Here is a 6,000-nt window from a genome sequence, read left to right as displayed (position 1 = left end):
GGGATTCTAGGTGGTTGAGTATCAGAGTGTTCTGTCTCATTTCCCTTTGGGGTTGATGTAAGCAATCTGGAAGTCTGGTTTTGAGACTTGTTTATGTGTCTTCTCATTTCGCCAGGGGTGGGAGGGGTGCTTTTCATACCCATGTGGCTCACCTCCTCTGTGCTGGGAGCAGTGGTACAGCAGCCTGGAATCCCCTTCCTCTGCACTGGGAGTGGTGGAATGGTGGCCCAGAAGCCCCTTCCTCTCCACTGCAAGTGGTGGAATGGTGGCCTGGAAGCCCCCCCCATCACTCTCTTTTGTCTGCAATGATTTGGGAATTCTAGAAGAGGATGGATAGACTAGTTCAGAGCCACTGATTTTGTGTTCCTTGTCCCACTACAGTTTTCATTCTATACTTTTTCCCTGACCCTAGAATATCTAGTTCAGCAACAGTACAAAGTGATTACAGAAAAGCTTCTCCAGTATGATTAACAAGTGACTTGTTTCCTTATAGGATGTTCAACATTCCAAAGACTGCCTTACAATTGGCATTTTGGAATTGTTTGAGATGAAAAGAGCTTCTCTCCATTTATGAGTGTTCCTCAGACCTGCTATGTCAAAGAATTCTGGTGAGTTACACTTTCCAGTTCACATGTCACTCTTCAGAACCCTTAGTACTGCAGCACACTAGAAATATGGCAATATGCTGGAACAATCAGGACTTCCATGTGTTCATATGCAGACCGAGTTTATATAATGTCATTTTAATTATAGCTTGGGAACTTATTGAAACGAGGATCATAATAGTCAATATGTCTTCAATCAACAGTGAAGTAAACTCTACTTCTTTCTGGTAGTTAGCATGTGTTTTAGTCTGTTTTCTGTTGGTATAACAAAAGATCACAGTCTGGGTAACTTGTAAAGGAAAGAAATTTGTTTTGGCTCATAGTTCTTGAGGCCGGGAAGCCCAAGAGCAAGACACCAGCATCTGGTTGGCATCTGGTGAAGGTTTCTCACTGCATTATAGCATAGTGAAGGGAAAAAGAGATGAGAGAGGAAGCAAGAGACAGCATAGGAAGCCATACTTGCTGTTATAATAACCTGTTCTCATGATACCTAACCTCCTCCCACAAGAACCCACTTATGCATTAATCCCTGTAGGAGGATGGAGCCCCACAACCATTATTAAATGGAAATAATTTATGTAGAAGTTGATTCCCTTTTTTATTAGTCACTTTTCTGGTTGGTGGAACAAAATACACAACACCCATTAGTTAAAGGAGGAGGTTTATTTTGGCTTACAGTTTGTAGAGGTTTCAGTTTGTAGTTGACTGGTTCTAAGGCAGGCTGGCATGGCAGATAGGCATGGCAGAGGAGGGTTTCTCCCAGCATGGTAATGAGGGAGTAGATGGTAATTAGGGCAAGATCAAGAGATTATTCTTCCCAAGCTACAAGCCCAGTACTCATCTCTTCCGACCAGGCCCCACCTCTGAACACAAAGTCAACTCTTAGCCCCTGTAATCCAATCACCTTCCAAAATCCCAACCTATGAGCACAGGAGGCTCTTAGGGGACATCTAGATATAAACCATAACACCTTTCAATACTGTTAAATTGGGGACTCAATTTCAACATGAGTTTTGGTGGAAACAGACCACATCTAAACCATAGCAACACAGTTCAAGGAGAGCCACCTGGCATTCTCTTAGGACAGCAAAAGCCATCCTCACCATGCCTAGAAAAGTAAAGCAGATTTGAAAACCTTATGAAAGATTCAGGTAGGAGTCTGTATTGTATCATTGAACTTACACTTTTTTAAAAAAACCATGAAATGAATCTTGCTTTTAAAGATTAGAGTTCGTGCTCAAAATATACTTGATGCATAAAGTCCAACCATGGTGAGCCTGACAATATTATAGCCTTTTAAACTGAAAATGTGAAATGAAAGATGTTGAAATTATTTATGACTGTAGCTAGAGATTTGGAAGTCTTCACTTCATATCTTGATAAATCATCCTAACACTGAACAGCATTTGTGTTCAACTCAGGTAGAACTAGAATTAATAGGGTAATGTCATCCAAAAAGTGTATATTACTAATTCTTAATGGCAAGACATTATTTTCCCTGACAGAGACATTTAATATCCTGGAAGAATAATATATTAGGAAATAAGTGCTATTGCTCTATCAAACCTCTATAAAGGGCCACCTACACACAAAATTGTCATTTTTCTCTTTGTTACCTATTCCTATTTCCTTCTTTGAAGTTGTCATTTTTTGTCTAAAGTAATGGACCAAAAAGATATTGTGTCTCCTTTGTACCTACTGGTACAGTAAAATGTGCCCATTAAATGATCATTAAATTGATATGATAATAGGGAATTTTTGGACATTTTTAAACCTCTATTAAGAAAGGCTCAAGACTGTATGGGTTTAGTGCTGGCTTAGTTTGGGTTTTCCCCAATGCAGACTCTGAGATGAGAATTTAGGTGGAAATAATTTATGTAGAAATCGGTGTCAGGAAGTACTAAGGGAAACTTCGGGATATAAAATAAAGAGAGAAGAAATGCTAATTAAGCTAATGATGAGTTTAGCTCTGTGGGCAACTGAGGCTCCATCCGGCTGGGAATGCCATGAGAGACTTCGTGAAATCATCACGAATCACTTGGGTGAGGAATGAGAAAGCTTTTGTCCTCACTTGTTGAATGCTGGCTCTGTGAGGTAAGATCCTTGTGCACAGATCAAATGAATGCCAGTGGCCAAGGAAGGCAGAGATACACCATAAGCTTGTGGATGGGTAAGGAGACTGTCTGCAGGTGCCCTTTTGGGTGGGCCAAGGTGATCTAATGGGGGCAATAACTTCATCTGCCCCAGGAACTCTGATTCCAGCCAGGCAGACTTCTGTTCAAATCCTTACTTTGAAATGTAACAGCTGTTTAGACTTGAGTAAGTTACTTAATTTCTCTATGCTTCCATTTCTTCATCTGGAATAATAATAATAATACATGCATACATACATACCCTGTAGCTGCTCTGGATTCAGGAATATTAAGAAGGAGTGCTTACAGACTTCATCTAGAAGTTGAATTTTCCTACAGTAAGTACACTGCTCTTTGCCTTATAAAAATGTATGCTTATTTGGAGTAGCTGATGGAGATTACGGGTTGCTAAAGTTCCTCCAAGCTATCTCCAGGAGGCTGACATATACTTACTTTATACAACTGGTATATAAGGTAGATCTTTATAATTTATAAAGATAAAATGCCTTACTCCTGTGCTGATTGCCTCATTCCCTTGCTTAAAACTCATGTCTCTTGGAGATAAGAGCAACATCTTTATACAAGGTTCAAGACCCTGGAAAGTCCAGCCCTTCCTTTGTGTCAAACTCTTTCCTACTTTGGTCCTCTTTTCCTAAGTTCCCTGTATGTTCTGTGCATCTGTCTGTTTATGCCGTCTTTCCTGAAATGCTCCTCAACCCTCACTTCCACAGGCTAATCCAGCCTTCTACCACTCAAACCACCTTTCTGTAAGATAAGATTCCCCTCTTCTTGCTTTGACTAACTATAACTCCTTTCCACTATCACTCCCACCATCCCATTACCCACGATCCTTCCTAGATGGTAGAGAATTGATTTCCAAGTGCTATATAAGTCAGTTTGCCAAACAAAAGCCATTTCTACAGCAGGGAGTGAAAATGTAGAACATAAAGACTTCCTGGGATGGAGAAAAAAGACCACTCCTCCTTCACGCATGTAAGTACAGCAGTGAGAACAAACCATCACAATCATCACATCAAAAGTTGGTTCTAGGGCCGGGGATTTAGCTCAGTGGTTCTGCTGCCTACCCTGCAAGTAGAAAGACCCGAGTTCGATCCCCAGTATCAAAAAAAAAAGTTGGTTCTGTAGGGCTGGGGATTTAGCTCAGTGGTTCTGATGCCTGCCTCGCGAGCGCAAGGTCCCAAGTTCGATCCCCAGTACCAAAAAAACAAAAAACAAAACAAAACAAAAAAAAGTTGGCTCTATAATCTTATTCTTATCCATTCACTATTAGTGTAGGAAAACCTTGTTTCATGTTTGAAATTCTTCTTACATATGTATTATCTTTCTAATACATTACTATACTTCCCTTCAAAGAAGAATGTCATAATCACTGGCGGCTTTGGCCTTGGGCCTTTTCTGGGTACATTTCAATCAATGGTTTTCATTCATCCAGAAAAAATACAGAACTTGGGCTGGCGATTTAGCTCAGTGGTTCCGGCACCTGCCTCGCAAGAGCAAGGTCCCAAGTTCGATCCCCAGTACCAAAAAACCCCCCCAAAACAAACCAAAAAACCCCCAGAACTGTGCTAACAGGTTCTGTGCATAAAAGCCAAAAACACTGGTGGGAAACAGGAGACATTATGGAAGAAATCATTAATTTGTGTGCGTGTATGTGTGTTTTTAAAAGCAGTTCCCAAGAGCCTCTTCAGTGAGACTTCACAGTGAACCTCCTGTTCTCTATAACTCCATTAGCAATAATGACCTATGAGATTTCTAAAATTATGTAAATCTTGTGAGCAGAACAAGGAGGAAGACTCATGCTGTCTTACATACAATTTGATTCTAGGGCTCTTTCCCCTAAAATGGCTAATGGTAAATACAGAAAGAGAGAATGGCTGTGATTCTCCTTGGCTGATTCTATCCTTTTAATACTTCAGGATAAAAAATATTTTCCCATCAAATTAGGTTTTAATGACTTCAAAGAAATTGAAGTTCATGAGAAAGAACATACCAAGAGCCCTGACTGTAATCACAAGGGATCTCTAAGAAGTAATTAATCACACTGTTTCTTTGGCAACAGTAGTAAAATAGGGCTCAGTGCAAGAAACCTCACTAAAGTTATTTTGTTATAGTCATTCTTAACCAAATGCCACAGCTATACACATTCAAAGATATATAGAGGCATTTAACTTGCGGAATCTCATCTGGTAATCTGTGGATTTTAATTAAGCTTTTCCAGGGGTGCCGGAGAGCGTAAGAGACAGAAAGGCTATTGAGCTCCCAAGATTTATCTTTGTCTTCACTGTTAAGACAATATTCTCATATTGCATATGATATACCACCAATTACCCAGAAATCTTGCATGATCAGCACGGGAATTTGTTTTATCTGCTGGATAGGGTATTTTCACTCTTGTGGAAATAAAATATTATATTTGGGAAGTACCTCTTTCCCCACCCCCTTCCAAGGAAGGATACTCAGCAGCCAACATATGACCCATCACCTGACTCCCCAAGTGGCCCTAAACATGTTCCTTCTCTCAGCAATTTACAATTGAAATTAAGAGATCTGGTATCCTTAGAAAGAGGAGATAAAAAAATTGGGTAATCTGAGATGACTATCTCTGCCTGTTGCATGACTAAAGGTTCAGAGAATGTAAATCTAAGAAAAAATAAAAGAGTAAAGCAGAAATGCTTGAAAACAAAAGAGATGGGAGAAGAAAGAATGAAGAGAGAATTCTGCAGGCTTCCCATATTTGGGCCCCATGTGTTTCTGCTCCTGGCTTCTGAGAGTCTCTACTTAATTTTTCTAATCAATTTCCATGATACTGGAAATCAGACTCTCAAATAATATAAGCATCTAGCCAGTGCTATTCTTTTGTCAGGAGACAAGAGATTAGAGTTTGTCAGTCCTGGAAGTGTTTGTATTTTAAATAAGTGTTGCAATTGTTGTTATGGGTAGTGAAGGAATTAGAAAAGACCACTGTCTTTTTTTTTTTTGGTGGTACTGATTATTGAACCCAGGGAATGCTAAGATACATTCCCTATCTATCCTTTTAGAAAAGTCTTTTCTTAGTTTTTATTTTATTATGGTACTAACATTTTGCTGTGGTACTGGAAACCCAGGGCCTTGTACATGCTAGGCAAGTGCTCTACCACTGAGCTTCAACCCCAGGCCAGGTTAGTGACTTTTTTTTTAGAAAATGGTTTTTATTTTTTAAATATGATAAGATGTTTAAATTCATATTTTAAAGTTGGTGAAAT

The 6,000-nt window shown here is 39.5% G+C and overlaps 1 protein-coding gene across 3 annotated transcripts in view; it reads left to right on the top strand.

The window, feature by feature from the left end:
• Positions 1-493: 493 nt before the first annotated feature.
• The window catches only part of Aopep (aminopeptidase O (putative)), a 418,900-nt gene continuing 413,393 nt past the window's right edge, over positions 494-6,000 (top strand). For 2 of the 3 annotated variants that reach the window (XM_087204971.1, XM_021259373.2), the window contains exon 1: positions 494-608. The gene's annotated coding sequence lies outside the window, so the exon portion shown is untranslated. The remainder of the gene's footprint in view (positions 609-6,000) is intronic. The other variant, XM_087204960.1, reaches the window with a different exon arrangement.

The sequence above is a fragment of the Heterocephalus glaber genome, unplaced genomic scaffold (assembly GCF_053883595.1).
Source record: "Heterocephalus glaber isolate CG9 unplaced genomic scaffold, H.glaber_assembly_v1.0 deba00000594, whole genome shotgun sequence".
Classification (NCBI taxonomy): Eukaryota; Metazoa; Chordata; class Mammalia; order Rodentia; family Bathyergidae; genus Heterocephalus; species Heterocephalus glaber.
This window is presented reverse-complemented; position numbering and strand designations above follow the sequence as displayed.